The following is an 18,586-nucleotide window of genomic DNA, read 5'->3' as shown; positions in this document are numbered from 1 at the left end:
TGTCCCTTCAGTCAGTCAACAGGAACAAGCTGTCCTCCTCTTAGTGTGCAGACGCTAACTGAATGACAAATGATTATCAGAACGATTACAGGCATTCGCCTTTTAATCTGATTAAATGTTTTAGTATCCTCCGGTCTAGTTAATCCTGCTGAGGAATAGCGGGTGTTTAGGTACAAAAAATACATTATTAATCCCTTTTTAATGAGCGATAAGAAACACATGTTCACAAGGTATCCAACAGTATGTAAAGTAATATATAAAATGTATAGAAATTAATTAAAATGAGTTCCACTTTTACCAGCGGCAACATTAAAGCGATGAACACATTAATAATTAGCATTTGTTAACCAAAACAAGATGTTTACTTTCTGTATTCACATCCGACAAATGCTCCAAAAGGCATAACTTGCTTATTAACATCTCTCTCTCTCTCACACTCAAGTTGTTATTTTTGTGTTAAAAGGCCTGACTTGAGCCTTTAAATGTGTTCTTTTATTAGCTCCATTAATTGTTGTTGAATGTGCAGGTTTACATACCCATGATGAACAAATGGCTTTGTGATGATCACATTGCGTCACGTTTTTTGCTTGTTCCAACTGTAAGTGGAATTGATTTAGTTATTGAATACAAATCCAACCACGAGGGTGATCAATTAGTTAAACCAATATAGTGTTACTATTTGAATGGACCACTTTGTACTTGAAAAGTTGGGCCCCGAGGTCAAAAAGGTCACTATCCATTAAGTAGCAGTTGTGGAGCTTTTGGTCAGTTGTATCTATAATTTAAATCTTTAATGTCATAATATAACAGCAGTATTTGTAATGTTGTATTAAGTCTAACATGTCCATATAAATCACACTATCCTACTCCTCACATGCTATTGGCAACTTGACTCAAAAAAGATTTTCTACCTCAGTGACGGAGTGAGAAGTGCCGGCTTGATAAACCATATCACCCCAGAACTCATATTGAATCTCCCTGTCGGTAATCGTTAGTAATAATGTCAAACCAGCAGTGATTAAATGCAAATCCTTGAGGCCCCATTTGATTAATTCCCTTCCTCATCTGCTGCTGTCTCTTCCATTCATGACGCATCCCCAACTTGAACCTTTCCGCTTCATTTTGGAGGCTACAGCTTTCATTATCGACGTAATCTCGGACGAGATGCAGTCATCAGTGCTTCAAAATGAGTGGCGCCTCCGTGCGCCGGTTCAAACTGTGGGTCTGATAAGGTGTCTCCGGTCCTTCACACACAGGCTGAAATGAATCCTATAATCACATTAACTCTGAGCATGTGCAGAACGTCAGATGATTTCATCTCTCAATTGGCGAGCCTGTCGTCCACGCTGTCGTACCGTTTGCTCCGTGGAACGTGCGGCGAACTAAATTCGAGCGCGCTGGTAACTTGGCCAGCAGCCTAAATGCAGCCAGAGAAGAAGAACGGCTTGATACGTCTTTATTGTGTTGTTAGCCATGCTAGCAGCGTGACATGCTTGGTCCCCAGAGGATGAATCAATTACTTTGATGATCCCTCTGGACATTTCTTTTCAGCAGGTTGAACATTTTTGTTTTTGCTGACACGTCTTGACAACCATTAAAAGGATTGCCTTGAACCTGTTAGTGCATGTATGGCACTGAGGTGACCGATTGACCCCTTCGGTGACTTTTCATCGAGCGCATTACCAGCTGGTCAGGGTGTCCCCTACCTTGATGAATAGCTCTGCATATTCCAGATGGATTGGCACAGACATTCGTGGTTACCAGATGGTGTGCCCTAATTACTTTCAGTTTTCCTCCACCATGAGGTCGCCATTTGTTGTTTTGAGCAAAACATCTCAAAAGCCATTGGATGGATCGCTGTGACGTTCATGTTCGTGTAAATAATGCAGTCAAAGTTGGCCCGGTGGTCGAGAGAGCTAGAGTATGAATTAGGATAGAGAGAGCGCCCATGTGGGGCCTAAAGGCTCTTTCCCTCATAAATGTCCTGAACACAGCGAAATAAGAAGAGGAAATACCGGCGGAGGGCAAGGTCTCTGTAGGTACAGACAACCCCGCACGCTTCTGGGTTATAAGGGAAGATTGAGAGAGATTATTTTGGTATCAGTCTATATATTGTTTCTTAGGAAAATGCTGCATATTATAGCTTTAAGCTCAAGCACAGTACCAAAGTATAGCCCCACGAACCTGCTGGCATGTCTGTAGATGTGTTTTTCCTTTTCTGTTGATGATAGCGGAACAAACTCTGTGGAGAGACGAGACAAGCATCCATACATTAAAGCAACACCTAAAGTTAAAGTTTGTGTCCTTTCCCTCTTGCAAAGACACACACACATTCCTATTAAGCCTTATGCATTCATAAATAAGTAATACATTCATCACTTTTGACAGTGAATATGATATATATCCTTAATTTTACATCGGGAAGTCAAGATATTTATTATATATGTATTTTTGGGGATATATCAAGACACAATGTGACACAAAATAAAAAACGGTATGATTTCTATTTTTATCTGCATCAGTAAACCTCGGTAAGAAAAACAAAAAAGCAGCTCTGCGTGAATGTACAATTAGCTATGAACTCCAAATATTGACAGTGGTGAGTTATTACGTTCGTGCAGAAAAGAGAAGAAAAGTGTGAGGCGAACTCAACTTTGTCTCTGTTATTAGCGTTGAATATTTATGACTGCATTGGGGCAATTTGTCTTCCTGGGACTAATCGATGCATTGAGTTCTGGTGTCAAGCGGCTACAGTTAGAGAACAGAAATGTATAAACTAAACGCCCCTCCTTAATAAGTAGCTATGATGCGAAGCAAGGTCTGGGATTTTAAACATTTTAAACATGGAATGCATTATCTTTAATATGTGTAGCGCACCAATTTTAATCGCTATAATAATAATTTAAACCTCAGGTTTAACATCAAAACCAAACGCTTCACCGTGACCAACTGCTGCTGCACACATGACGACATTGCTGTAAAGACAGTATCTGAGAGGAAGGCTGTTCAGGAGCATGAGCCAGATTGTAAAAGAGGCTGAGGGTGTGGGGGTGTCATCACTGAATCATTAGAAAACCCTGGAAGTTTCCAAATGGCAGCTCCCCATGGGACTGCTGGGGAAGGGAGGGGGGGGGGGGCTGTAATTACATTTTGCGAATATAACGAAGCGTGCTGTCATTCTTCGTCGCCATGACGGCGAGCGGAGGCCGCTTGGCTGGTCTGTGATGCTCGAGGATGCGAACGCTGCGCGGCCTTTAGATTAGGAGAGTGGGTCCTGCCGGATGACGAGGTGAAGGTAGATGGACGGAGACATCGAGAGCGAACATCAAACCACACCAATTTTAAAGACACGTCCTCCCCAGCAGGGGCTGCATTTGGCCCACAAACGGCTAGTTCAATTAGCTGCTGAGATGTTTGACCTAAAAGCAAGGAGACAAGAGTGGGATTGGATCAGCACTAGATACATGCGATGTTTCAGGTATTGGCTGTTCTTGAGAGGTCCCATCGTATCTAAATAATTCACGAGTAAATGATGTTGCATGCCACAATTGATTTATTTTTAATTTATTTGCACAATTCCAACAATAAAATAAAAATCACAACAGAGATAAATGAATATCACAGTGCAGGAAGAGACCAAAAGCCAACTGGGCTTATTTGAAGCCTCCACCCATATAATATTACACATTTTACAAAATTACAAACATATGCTGAATAAGTTTCAGTTGTGAAACTTATTCAGCACGGTGCTTTTAGCTTAATGCTACATGCTGATGTTTAGCAGGTATAATGTTTGCAGTTTTCTTACTCTAATTACTGTGCAACATTTAATAACTTGATATACAATGCACAGCTGAGGCAGAATGTCGTTATTATTTGCACCAACTGACGGAAACTGGCATCCCTTAAGTGCCACTTCTAGTAAGACCTAGATCCTGACAATATATAGCAAGGTAACTTTACTTAAAAATAGTCAATAGTTAATACAATTACGCCAATCACTTACAATGTTGTTTGCTTTCAAATGTAATAAAATCCCCACGAATCTCAAAATCACACCTTTCAACGGAAGCTTTTTTATTTTCTCTGCAGCCAATGTGAATCCATATCTTCTCCCTTTGTGAGGCTTCCATTTGCCCCAGCTTTCATCTGGCTGCTGGAAACAGGCCTACCTCATGCATCAGGATCCGACACTTTGCACCGAGAGCCCTTGTGAAGAAAAAAAAACCCGACTGTTATAAAAGGAATGAGAGCTGCACAGAGAAAGAGAAAAGGCAATGGTGGTCAGAGAGAGGGAATGTATACAGCACGTGAAAGCCGGAGATGGAGGAGTGAAAGTGGGCTGTGGAACTGAAAGCTTGAGTGTTAATACAGACCCTTTCTCCATAAGGGCTGTGCTGCTTCCAAATAAGATTGATCTCCAATGACAACCTATCAGCTCTCTTATTAGACGACGAACAGATTAAATACATTTCACAGAAGTGCAAAAAAAAAGTACAAAATACAATTCTCTCCATCTGCTTCCTTCCAGACAATCTTTTCCCGACACAGCCTCCAATCTTATGCTTTTGGGGATTACCTTTCTTTACAAAAAAAAACTTTGCCCAAGAGCCTCGTATGTGTGCCAACTGCCTGCATGTTAGTGCGCTGGATGGGCCCTCCTGTCCCCGCTTTAAAAAGCCGCAGGAAGGAGCGGAGCTCTGCTCCAACGAGCGTGATGCTAACTGTGGTGTAATTAGAGGAATGCCACCGCATGCCTGGCAACCTAGACTAATTAGCAAAGCTTTGCTGAGTTTTCAATCCGCAAGGATCCCACATGAAGCAAACACAAATATGATGAACTCACTGAGGGGGTAAACAGATGTATAAATATTCTTGAGTCGCCATCAGTCTTGTGACTGAGACTCGGCTTTCCTCCGGAGGGGTTCATTTTAGCATCCACACACACACACACACACACACACACACACACACACTGCGACATTATGTGACACAACACGACACACGAGCGAAGCGACAAAAGGACCACAGCGGCGAAACGCAACAACGTCATGTGATGCGGTGGTTTAGGAAACGAGCGTGGTGGTTGACGTCGACTGGACGGGCTAATGATTCATGTGACTAGCGAGTGACTAACGACGTCCGTGGCTCGTGAGCGACTAATGACTCACGTGACCAGAGAGTGACAAACGAGGGCCTTTGGGGTCCAGGATACGAGCGGGAAGTCATCACCTCATGGTTGAGCATGTCGTATAAGAGTTTGTGCAGACCACGCAGATAAAAATGCCTCCGCCACGTTTTTTTTTCACTTAGTATCTCATATTATAATAAACATGAGCTTTTTTTATTACTATCACCCTGCATGTCACCCACATCTTTAAAACACAGTTGACGTATCAATGAGGTAATCTACTGAGTGTCCGTTAACATTCTGCAGCCCCGTATAATTCACCTGGAATCGTTATGCCTTAAAGGGCTTTAGCCGTACTGACTGTACACAGCAAAGAGGAAGTGGAATTTCAGTCACTGCCAACAGCAATTGTACAAGTGAGAGATTTCATCTAAAAAATAATCTTTTTATCTGGTTTCTGAAGAATGGAAATGACCATCTGTTCAATTACATGCTGTATTTCACGGTGAAAGTTTTTTGTTGTTTTTTTGCAATGGGAAATGTGACTCAATGTTGTTTCTTTTCTTCTTCTTCTTTTTAAAAAGAAATTATAAATATATAAGAAGGAGCCCACAGATCTCCCTACTTGCTGGTAACCCTTCAAAAGAATAAAGGCAATTTCTTACAGAATTTCTTTGACTGAAGATACGAAACTCCCGAGAAAAGAATCACAGAAATAAATATATCGTCAAAATTCTGATATATTAAATCAGGATTATGAAATAGTCTTACTAGCAGATCAGGTATTTTGCGTATTATCGCGTAAATTTGATATGGCGTCTTATCACTTTTGCAACACATTCTTAGCTCAATGCATCAAATGCAGCCGCTTGGTTAGTGCTCCTTCAAACTATGACCTACTGAGAGTAAGTAATGTTTAATTTCCACTAGTATTGCGTAATTATCATCTGTAGTTTTTTCTTCGCAAGACTGACTAGTGTTTTCTCAAAATTGGATTTGCTTTATTTGTTAATAGAATAAACTTAATTATCATCCCTTAAACTGATTGCATAATTGTATCCAGTAACTTTCAACATTTGATTGATAATATACAGTAATTAAAATGAGGAGCTTCCGATATCCGGTGAATTATGCAGCTTTAAGTTTTACCAACAAACCCCTGAATCTCTCATCGGCATTACTGAATAATATTTGAGTCTGAAGCTCATCGATGAACTGGTATCTGATTAACTAACATGTCGAGACAGGACAATGTTTTAGTGCAATCGCTGATTTAAAGTCAACTTGAATTTGCCTTATGAACATAACCTACTCAATGAAGTATTAAAAGTTAACATGTAATATACATTTGACTCACAGCAGCCCCTATGTTTGTCCTCGTGAGTGTGTGTGCTCTGCTCTCTCTTCCCCAGCTAAAATGTGAGTGTTTTATATCAAATTGCGGCAAGTATAGACCAAAAATAATCACCATTTAGGAGCACTCGGGCATCAAGAGAAAGAGGTGTGCAGATTTACCAATTACCTTTTAGAAAATTAGCTTCCAAGAGAAATGTCGGTGCCTTGCTACTAATGTAATACTACTCAACTCCTAAACATATAAGCCCACAGAGCACCACATTTATGGCATTTTGTGCAACTCGGTGCAGAAGATTAGAAGCCACTTCTTTAATGCTTTTAGTTCTGGTCTATTTTCTTTTCTTTGTGGGAATTTAGATAAATTCACAGTCAGAGTTTCTGAGTGCTCAAATAAGTGCAGTTCTTATTACCGACAGTTTACTGCACTGTAATTTAAATCTACGTATTGTAGAAAACGCCCTTCAGTTATTAAGTCAATTACACACCAAGAAGTAGATAAACCTTTAATACTTACGTTCATAAAGGTTATGCACCCTGAAACCAAGTTTAATTAAAAATGTATTAAACTTTTGAATGAAAGTTGCAGTATAGTACAGGGTTTTAAATAGGTGGCCTTTTTGATCTGGGGCTGTTTTTCATTGTTTTGGTAAAAGGAAATGTCAACGCTACACAGAGGCGGTCCGAGTCATATAGACACATCCAGCCATGGGCATACATTTATAACTTTGACTTTTTTAACACTATCATTATTTAAATATTGCACAAAGAAAGGCCACAAACTATGGAGCCTATATTAAAAAGGACCTATTTTCATCAACAAATTTGAATGACTAAATCTGAAGTGAGCCTTTAAAGCTGGTGTTCATGACTTGTGTCAGGCTGCCCTCTCACAAAGACATGAGATCTATTCACGACCGTCTTCTCTCATTTGCTCTGAAAGAAATAGAATTCAAAGAAATCAGATGCAAGGAAAATACACTCCATGGAAGCAAGTAACTCATTTTCAATTACTCATTAATAAAGCATTAATTTCCATGGGGCATTCCTCACCGTCTGCCTGTGTCTGAAGTGTGCTGCCGCTGCAGCTGGAGAATGAAGGAGCGTGGCATTAGTGGGAATGGAGAGGCAAGAGACTAGCCAGAGACAAGATTGGGCTTAGTTGTCTCCTCTCAGCTGAGTGCCATCACAGCTGATGATCAATCACTGCAAAGCTGAACAAAGAGTGGAACAAAAGAGCTGGCTCAAGTCCCCCTGGTGCTTTTTCATCAGCTCGTTATTGCTGTCATCAATGCTGTCATCAATGCTGTCATCAATGCTGTCATCAATGCTTCATCAATGCTGTCATCAATGCTCTCATCAATGCTGTCATCAATGCTGTCATCAATGCTGTCATCAATGCTGTCATCAATGCTCTCATCAATGCTTCATCAATGCTGTCATCAATGTTGTCATCAATGCTGTCATCAATGCTCTCATCAATGCTTCATCAATGCTGTCATCAATGCTGTCATCAATGCTGTCATCAATGCTCTCATCAATGCTTCATCAATGCTGTCATCAATGCTGTCATCAATGCTGTCATCAATGCTGTCATCAATGCTGTCATCAATGCTCTCATCAATGCTTCATCAATGCTGTCATCAATGCTGTCATCAATGCTGTCATCAATGCTCTCATCAATGCTTCATCAATGCTGTCATCAATGCTGTCATCAATGCTGTCATCAATGCTCTCATCAATGCTTCATCAATGCTGTCATCAATGCTCTCATCAATGCTTCATCAATGCTGTCATCAATGCTCTCATCAATGCTTCATCAATGCTGTCATCAATGCTGTCATCAATGCTGTCATCAATGCTCTCATCAATGCTTCATCAATGCTGTCATCAATGCTGTCATCAATGCTGTCATCAATGCTCTCATCAATGCTTCATCAATGCTGTCATCAATGCTCTCATCAATGCTTCATCAATGCTGTCATCAATGCTCTCATCAATGCTTCATCAATGCTGTCATCAATGCTCTCATCAATGTTTCATCAATGCTGTCATCAATGCTCTCATCAATGCTTCATCAATGCTGTCATCAATGCTGTCATCAATGCTCTCGCCAAAGTTGGACGATAAAGCTGCGCGGCACCATGTTGATACTATAGATTATGCAACATTGATCAGCTACACTGCAACGTGTTGCAGCTCGCACGCTATCGACTCTGAGTCACTGGAGCCGGTCCGAGGGAAACCAAACTCCCGGTATGCTACTTTGTCATCTTTTGGTTTAGTTCCCGTGTTTTCAGGCTGTGACGCTTGTGGCGTCAACGATCGCTCAGTTTGAAGAACCCACCTTTCCTCCGTGAGCTGTGTGAAGTAAGCACTGCAGCTGCTCCTGGTGGTCAATGTGGCAGGCAGGCCTAGTAAAGAGCTATGGATTCAAAGTCTCAGTAGATGAGCCAGACACTACACAGTGGTTTACATACTAATCAACACATTACAACTTGTCCACAATAGAGACTTTGTAAGTGCGCCTAAGCTTCAAACCATGATGTTCTTGATACCCCTCACAGTTTCTGCTTGTTACATGTATAGTGCCTTTTCAAAATAAACTCCCGTATTCACTGAAAACATTCAGTTTTTCCTCATTACATGCATATGTTCTCTTTTCAAAAATAAACTTCCAATGCAGGTTTACTTAACCACTTGGTTAGGTTTTAAAAAAAGATGTGGAAATGTGGAAATATAGCATGTTTCGGAGAAGAAGAATACGCCTGTATTGCAAGAGCTCTCCACGTTTTTTGTACTTTTTTTCTTCATGTACCTGAATGGCCAAACTTCCTTTCTGAAATGTTCGTGGCCAACTTTGACTATACAGTATATAAAGTAGTTGCAATCAGAGTATTCAGTTAATAATTCAATCAGTCGAGACTCATTTAATATGGGGCTTAGAGAGTTAATTATAGAATGAATAAATGTGATATATAGGCTGTGCAATATAGGAGAAGCTGAACAGATATAAGGAGCCTTTGGTGATGAGACCTCATCATGAAATTTTAATTTTTAAGGAGGGGGAAGGGGGGGTGTAGTCATGGCCAGTCAAGGGGGGGGGGGGGGGGGGGGGGGGGGGGGGGGGGGTAGTCATGGCCAGCCACATGGAAATATCCCTGATAAAGTCTAGACAGGGACACATCTGAGGATAATGCAGCGACAGCTGAAGAGATGGATGTAAGTCAGCTGTAGCAGGTTTTATTAGAAACAGTGGGCTACTGGTTGGTTTAGAGCTCCAGTTAAAATACTGTATAATGGAGCCGCCATGTAGTCTGGTTAGTACTGCAGATCACAGGCAGTTCAAAGTGACTGGATGCATATTCAATGCACAGCAAGTGAGGCTAAAAAAACACCCACTCTAGGGGGCTCCCCTTCGTGGATTTAACAGATACTTAACAGATACTAAATCAACAGTGTGACTCATGTAGATTTTGTTAGGAGGACGATTTTAATAATATTTGGTATCGCAGAGAAGACGCATGTAACATGCGACGCAAGTAAAATGTTTGTTTTTTTCCATAACATGACGCTTTTGAGACTAGTGGAAAGAAAAATATACCAAATCGTTTTTACATTTTTTTATCCCAAAAAACATGTTTTTGGATTTATGGAGTGATAACATTTGATATATGTTATCACTCCATTCAATATTTAATTTTGAACCTTTATCTAATTTTGTGTTGGAAGCGTATACAAATTATCACATAAGACAATGACTAATTTACATATTGAAATATAACATTACAGAAAACTTTAAGGAAATGAATAGTTGCCTTATCAGAATAGGTAATGCGAATGAAAAAATGGTTTTGAAACTTATTTAAACTTTTCCTGCTTCAAGACAACTAATAAGCATATTTCCTAAAATGTCAAACTAACCTATATCACCCTTAAAAAACAACAACAACAAAAACACATTAAACTATGAGCTGCTACTCAGACTTATGAAGGAATATGAAGAAAATACTCAGCATCAAAACCACATAATTAGTTAGTAACTGCATGGCCCATAACTCTAAATCAACCTTAAATATGCCTGCAGGCTAGTGGCCTTTTTCATTTCTTCTTGGTTGTCACAGGATCTGATTTGTCTAGATGTCAATATGTAATTTGCATCCAGCTGCCAAACAAATCTGCATCTCAATCAATCAATACCAAACATTCCTTTATGAACAGACGTGGTTAATATGAGTGCAACTATGTATCTCAGGGCAAAGCCTGAGAGGAAACAATGGGGGAGGTCTGGGGACAAATTAATACATTGCTTAATTAAAATCCGACCGTTGGCCATCATAGATTTTAAATTCACCCGTCATAATCTATTCTCCTCACTGCTCTGTGTGGATTTTTGGTCATGAATAAGTCAAGATGCAGGGCAGCAATTTTTCATCAACAGGCAAGTCCTGGAGCTGTCACAGTGACAATTCATGGTGTCTCAAATTCATGGGAACAGTGACAAGCTGTATTATTATTATTTTTTTCCAAAACGTCTTTATTGCCATTTAAATTAAAGGAATAGTTGGACAGCTTGGAAAATATGGTTATTTGCTTTCTTGTTGAGAGTTGGACGAAAAGCTTATATTGAAAAAAAGGGCGAGGAAATACTTTTTCCCATGAAGTTCAAACTGATGCTTTAAACTTTTTTAATCAACCCAATTATAGGCAATAACATGTTTAAATAATCAGTGATAAAAGACTTTATTCAAATGTCTCTAGCTTTGGAGAAGCTGCTCATATTTTCGTTTTCGTTTTCATCCTGTTCTGAGGCTGTTGTCCTCAAATGGATTTGAATAGTTTATTGAAGGATTTGAAGGATGTTCTTTTGCTATATTGAATGTATTTATTTCTCATGTCTGAGCTCACATGAAGTGAGACGGCAAGGAATGAAATCCACTTGCTATCGCATTGGAGCATTATTGATTGCCGAGGGAAAATAAGTAGCTGAAAAAGGAACAGTTGCAAAAGAGAAGCATCATAATGCAAATTGGACGATGCATTTCATTAACTTGGGCCTTTTTTTGTTGTTGTGATTCTCAAATCTCTTTGAAGTGATCCATTAGGTTGTATTTAGTATAACAGAATAATCAGGGTAGCCGACACGGAGGCGGAATCGATGTCAGCAAATGAAGAGCTTTCAGGTAGACCTCTGTGAATTAAACTAGCATCTATTAAGTCTTTAGAGTAGTGTTTTTATTATACCACACGTGTTAATTGAACACAAGCAAGGAGGGCCACAGCAAAGAAAAGAGTCTTTTGAATTGATTCTCTGGGATAATCAGCTTTATTATGCACACAGCTTCTCATCAGCGGTCCTTTCAAGGAGATGAAAAAGTAACATCACAGACCAGCAGGATCACATTGTTCCAGCACCTTTTAATCTTAACAAGCTTCTACAAATTCAGTTTTAAACTTTTATACCGGCACTATTACGGATTTAGTAGTTCTTCCTTTTTCCTCGCAGAGTATCGCAGGGCTAAAGGAAAGTATTGAAAGACATAGACCAACACATCTTTTTAATGGATTTATTGACAATAAAAGAACATGGAATAATGGAAACCTTTACAAATAGAGTTTATTATAACGACTCTCTTCTTGAAAACCCCTCAAGATCAGGTAACATCATGTCTGGTGGATATTGTGCTTTAGTAGTGCATAAAACCATATTCCCAAGTTACAATTAGTGAAACTGCCACAAACCAAGTGCCCCACAGTCTGTCTTTAGGGGACCCTCGGGCCGGTCGACAGCTTGCCACGTTGGCAATCCAGCCCAGGTTATGATGCAAAATTATGATGATTCACGAGTGCCAGACCATCTTAATTTACTGTTGTCTAAATAGTAAATAATTGAATGTTTAATATGCGGAGAATAGGGAGTTGGTGTCATTGCCTGTACAAGATACTGCAGACACAAACAACAACATTTAAATAATAATCCGTCAAATCATCATCGTGGCTACAAAATGTCGTGTTGATGAATATTGTTTCCAAAACCCTGCAAAGCGACTGAAAAAGCCGACAGTCAAAGCAACACTGAATGAAGTGCTGATATTTATTCAAATGAACACACAAGAGATTTGAAACATTAAAAAACAAAACGCCAATTTATCATCAGTTTTATATAACATGAAACACAAACTTACATGTTTGTCCGGCCGCGGGACATCATCAACATCCCGATGTTTCCTCTGACCAAAAATCGGGGTAAGCATCTCCCGGCATGACATATCCAACCCTGATATGCTTCAGCAGCTGCTTCGCCACATGGAGAGGAGCTGTGATGTCGACACCAGGCAATACAAGCTCCTCTGTAGCATTGAGGAATAGAGCCTTTACCGTTGGCCCTTTCCTTCCTAAAGCTGTGATTGCTCATTTAAAAAAAAACAGACGGTTGCCCAATTATAGTCTGGAAACGTACAAGCTCTGCCCTCCATTCAGGAATTTAGTCTATTAAATGTTTTGTTTGAAATTTTCATTTCAACCTTTATAATTGGAATGACAACTAAAGTTCACAACAACTAAATCTCTCAGAATGGAAACATTCAGTCAGTCCATAAACACCCCTCAGCTGAATATGCAACACATTATTGTCCAACTATACTGATAGATAGTTTTGTATATATACTGTGTATACACACTTTGGTCTAATACTAAAAAAGTTCTGGTGCACCCTATCCACGTCTCTCATTCCTAATTTTTTGTTTTCCATGCCTAGTCTCGCATAGCTACCACTGGTCAGGTGATCTCCTTCCTCCAGGATCCCAGGTGTAAGGGGGCGTGGCCTGGGGAACACAGGGAAGAGATTTGTTTGGGGTGAGGAGAGAGGGAAGGTTTTTGGGCAATTTGGAAATTAGCATTTTTAAAGGATAACTTAACCGACCCTGGTGTTTGCTTTGTTTTCACCTTCAGTTCCCTCTGTATGCCTCTCCATCGGGAATCTCACTAAACTATGAACTGTGAACTGTGAACTGTGAACTGTGAACTGTGTATATATAGAAGTAAACAACTCTTTGCTGTAAAAAGATATGGCGGAGTAATGTTTGAGAAAGAAGTCGCTCTCCCCCTCTCTGTGTGTTGTTACCAGAGCGTGCCTTTGCTTTGTTAAGCTTGCGTTTAGTGCTTGTGAACATGCGCCACAGGTAACATCTGATAATCCATGTCCGGACCGACAGGGGTCGTCGTGGTAGAGTAGCACCCACCTCCGGTTCCCCCAAAAGTGAACACTTTTACCCCTGTCAGCACTTTCGCCATAGTTTGTGCTGTTAGCGCCGTTAGCTATCAGCCATCGGCTCGCCGTCACCATGTTGTGAGCCGCTGAGAGGCCACGGAAATGCTCACAATCTCACATCTCGCACCCTTAAAACTACAATGCATGATTTTCTTATATAATGACGCCCCAAAAATGTAGTTCGAGTATGAATCAACACCTATTTCCATACAGTAGTTGGGTTTCCAACATTCACATTGTGACTCTCTCTTTTTTTAGATTTATTGTAAACAAACATGGTTAAGGTCTAACAAACATGACGAAAGAATTTCCCTCCACCTAGAAAATATTTTTCTCAAACATTTGAGTTCTGCATTCATGTTTACTACCTACAGTATTCTTCTTCTTCTTCTTCTTCTTCTTCTTCTTCTTCTTCTTCTTCACTGGCTTTGTTGGTACAATAGTGTCTTTCTAGACATGTTACCACAACCTGTTGATCACTGGAAGAGCTTAACTTGATTTGGTAGCTGATTATTTAGTGTCGGTTTCGAAACAACAGATGTTGGCTTGTTGTGGATTTGATCCCCCTGTCATTTGCAGGGATCTTTTAACGACACCACGATTTAATGAACAGGAAGGTTAATGGAGGATTTTTTAATGGAGCATGTGGCCATTAGTAAGAATAGAATATGCTATTGATACAGACTCAATTTCCACCTATTGTTATTGAACTGTAGCTGTGGCGACCCTCCCCTCACTGACTCCCACCCGCTCATTTGCAGCACAAATGGACAAAAAACAAATGTAGCTTGACAACATTTCTCTCTCTAATTATTTTACTTATGTGAATATTTAGTCGGCGTCAATTACTCATTAGTGAGATTGTCCTGCTCATTAGACTTAATATTTTAACTATGAGATGAGGTTGAGTCAAGGACCCCGGGTCCTGAGAGGTTTCCTTCTTGTTCTCTGAGTGAAGCTGCAGACACGCAACATGGATTTATTTCTAAACCCTCCTTTAATGGTTGTCAGTTACAAGTGTATGAATAACAACTTGCAATATCTGATAGCATGAGGCTATGTTCCCTGTGGATAGCTGTCCAGAAATTAAAGGCACCCCAGGGTGTGTGGCACATGGTGTCCGCCATTTATTTTATCTTTCACGAACAAGAGAAGCTATATATTTTTTTTCCCATTTCCTCTGGACAATAACTCCAGACTGGAATATCATGCAATATCATGCATCTTCCCTCACTTTGTACCTCTTTGTGAAAAGTGACCCAATAGAAATAGTAATAAAGCCATAAATGGCAAAAATAAATCTTTTCGGGACCCTTTTACCCGGAATTTAAGTGCACATTTCCCCAGAACTATTATTCCTCCTATGTTGGAATTAAATTGTGGGTGCGTCCCAATTCTCTTCAACTGCATTCACTTTTCTCTTACTTTTCTCATACTTGTGTCTTAGACCCAGCAACATCTTCTCTCTGCAGCCATTTCTCCTTCACATGAATACCAATCTGCGTTCTGTACTGCGTGTCCTGCTTAGGAACCATGTCTACTTGCAGAAGCATTCATATTATTGTGTCTGTATTGTGTTCTGATTCTGAATTCATTATTTAATAAACCATAATATGGTAATTGTGTCTTTTTTACACTGGAAATGTTGCTGGAGCTGATGTATCCTATCAAGGTGCTTGGATATAAACTAAAATATTTGAAGTCTTATTGATTTTGACACTCCTCTCCAAGACAGAGCAAGTAACAATGTAGCACCCGTCTTTATACTTTGTGGTAAAGTCCTAAAAATGACTTACAATCAGGGTAATGTTCAATGAGAATGGGACTTTTCGAAAATCCATATTATTTTTGTTACCCATATTCCTCACTTTTAATGTTCTTCTCTCTTATCTCTTGCATCCAGGGCCACTCATGCAGTCTGTGGAAGCCGCCTCCATCAGCATTGACGGATAGAGTGGGCAGCTGAATGTAAGCTGCGGGGTAAGCCCCATCATTATATTCTCGAGCAGTCTACTGTAAACCATGAGGCCTGTCTGCTTTTCGATTGCAATCCCTCACAGAGGTTAGCGCCGTGGATTAAAGCAATCTTCAGTCAGGCAGTCACGTTTCTGCTACAGGCCTTCGCCCAGTGAGGACTGGTAGACTGTCTGTAGTCATGACAACTTCGGTTGAGCCCCTGACACAGACTTTAGGAAACATATCACGTCAAGAAACGCTTTGAAGGGCTGCCTCGACCTGCGGGCCACATTTAATTTGTGCCATGAATTACACATATGTTTTTTCATTAAAAGAAAATCAATGTGCTCTTTAAGTTTGTTGCATTTTGTCATAAACACGTTGTATAAGTATACAAGTATAAGACTGTAAAAATACGTAATAAAAAGAACTACGCACCCAAAGGTCGCTAAGACAAACGCGTGAGAAACTGCGTCTTTTTTAATGGCAAAATTAAAACGGGGTCTCTCTATAAAGTCAATCTCTAGGAAGTATTTAAGTGTTTATTTATATGATCAACCATCTTTCTCCAGAATCGCCGACTCCACCTTCTCCAAGGAGGAGGAAAACACCAATATCAACCTCGGTGTATAAACACCAACTCCAGCATCTCTTCCTACTTTTATTCACATATTTCTGTGATAACTGTATTATGTGTTGTGTTGTATTTGCTCTACATTTAGTTGAATCTTATTAACATGTTTATGTAAGTTTGTAATATAGGTTTGTGTAATTTGGGAAAGTAGCTGAGAGAAGAAAACTGCCCAAAATGGAGCCTGAATCTCTGTCTCTGTTCACCACACATACATTGGAAATACATTATTTATTACCTTTTTGCCATTTTCTAATCCTCGAACACTATTCTTTTTTCTTTTATCCATTCCTGCTCTCCTTCGTCTCTCTGTTTCCATTTACAATCTCTACACAGTGCAAAGAGCACAACGCCATCCATACTCCACGTTATTGACTGCAGTTCTGGTCTAGAATATTTAATTGAAGAACACAGGTGCAGTGTACAGGTGTAGCAAATGAATATCTCTGAAAGGCAACTCGACTCAAGGACCCTCTCCACTCTATCCATTTTCCATTAGCCTTCTCATCTATTTGGGCTGTCTGTTATTATTATCAGCTTGAGTTACTTTTACGAGGGAAAAAGCACTCAACCCCAATCATTACATTGAAAATGTGGTATTTTTGTCAACATTCAATTAAACAAATGGAAATATGGATTTGTGCATTTTGGTCTTTAGTGGAGTCTGACAGGAGAGAGGTACAATTCACCTGAGAGGGACCGAAAGAGAACAAAATCAAGATGGTGCACATTTAAAGCCAAATGCTAGACATCACCACAAACTCTTATGGAAATAACCCTTCATAGTTGTTAAGCCAAATATGTGTTCAAGGAAACCCTTGCTTGAATTATGTACAGTTGGAATAAGTGCTATGTTTTATATAACAATTAAAAAAAGTCAAGGCCGATGTCTCTTTCCAGAAATCATGACCTGTTTACTCAAGATAACCCACAGGCCTTGTTGGGGTCTGTGTAATGGCTTGTGCTTCAAGTCACTTTTTTACTTTTTATCAGCCAAGCTATAAGGAAGGCAGTGTCAGTGGGTTGGTCCACTATTTGGGTCTAGACTAAAATATATCAACAGCTAAAGTGCCTTGTGGATGAACCCTAATAACCTCTGTAACCACTTCTTCATCTCTTACTCTCTCTCACTCTCTGGAACTGACAACCCGCCCACATCAACAGACTCTGCACCTGTCCGTCGCATCATTCGCACCCTCTCTCCCTCCTCCCTGACCTTCTATCTGCCCTCCCTTCAACTGACTCCTTCTCACTCATGCATCCTAACTCTGCCACAGACAATCTCCTCTCTACTCTGTCTTCATCTCTTGATTCTCTCTGTCCTTTTAAGACGCGACCGGTTCGCAAGTCCTCTCCGGCTCCGTGGTTGTCTGACTCGGTGCGCGCCGAGAGAGCCACCTTGCAAGCGTCGGAAAGGAAATGGCAAAAATCTAAACATGCAGACGACCTGCTCGCCTATCACTCTCTTCTCTCTTCTTTCTCTGCCTTTATCTCTGCAGCCAAAAGCTCTTTCTACCAAACCAAAATTCAATCTTCTTTCTCTATCTGTTCCAACCTCCTTGACCCCCCCATGTCCTCCTCCTTCCATCCTTCTACCAAGCCACTTCATCAACTACTTTACAAACAAGATAGTTGACATACACTCCTCCTTTACTAATCCATCTTCTATCACTACACTTCCATTAACTTCTTATTCATCCCCTTCACTTTCATCTTTCACCTCCCTGTCTCCTAATCAAGTTCTTACCTTGGTAACCTCTGCCCGCCCAACCACCTGCCCCCTTGACCCCATCCCTTCTCACATTCTCCAGTCCATTGCTCCCGACCTTCTTTCCTTTCTCACACATCTTATTAACACCTCCCTCTCAACCGGCTGTTTCCCTAACTCTCTGAAGGAGGCAAGAGTCAACCCTCTCCTGAAGAAACCCACTCTCAACCCGTCTGAAGTCAACAACTATAGACCTATCTCACTTCTTCCTTTTCTTTCCAAAACTCTTGAGCAAGTTATCTTTAACCAAGTGTCCTCCTATCTCCACCATAACAACCTTCTTGACCCCCACCAGTCTGGATTCAAGGCCGGCCCTCCTTGCTGTCTCTGAGCAACTTCACACTGCTAGAGCAGCCGCTCTCTCCTCTCTCCTTATCCTTCTAGACCTTTCTGCTGCCTCTTCTCACTCAGAAGGCGGCACAGGTTCTGGTCCAGGCTCTGGTCATTTCACAACTAGACTACTGTAACTCCCTCCTG

The sequence above is a fragment of the Cyclopterus lumpus genome, chromosome 11 (assembly GCF_009769545.1).
Source record: "Cyclopterus lumpus isolate fCycLum1 chromosome 11, fCycLum1.pri, whole genome shotgun sequence".
Taxonomy (NCBI): Eukaryota; Metazoa; Chordata; class Actinopteri; order Perciformes; family Cyclopteridae; genus Cyclopterus; species Cyclopterus lumpus.
This window is presented reverse-complemented; position numbering follows the sequence as displayed.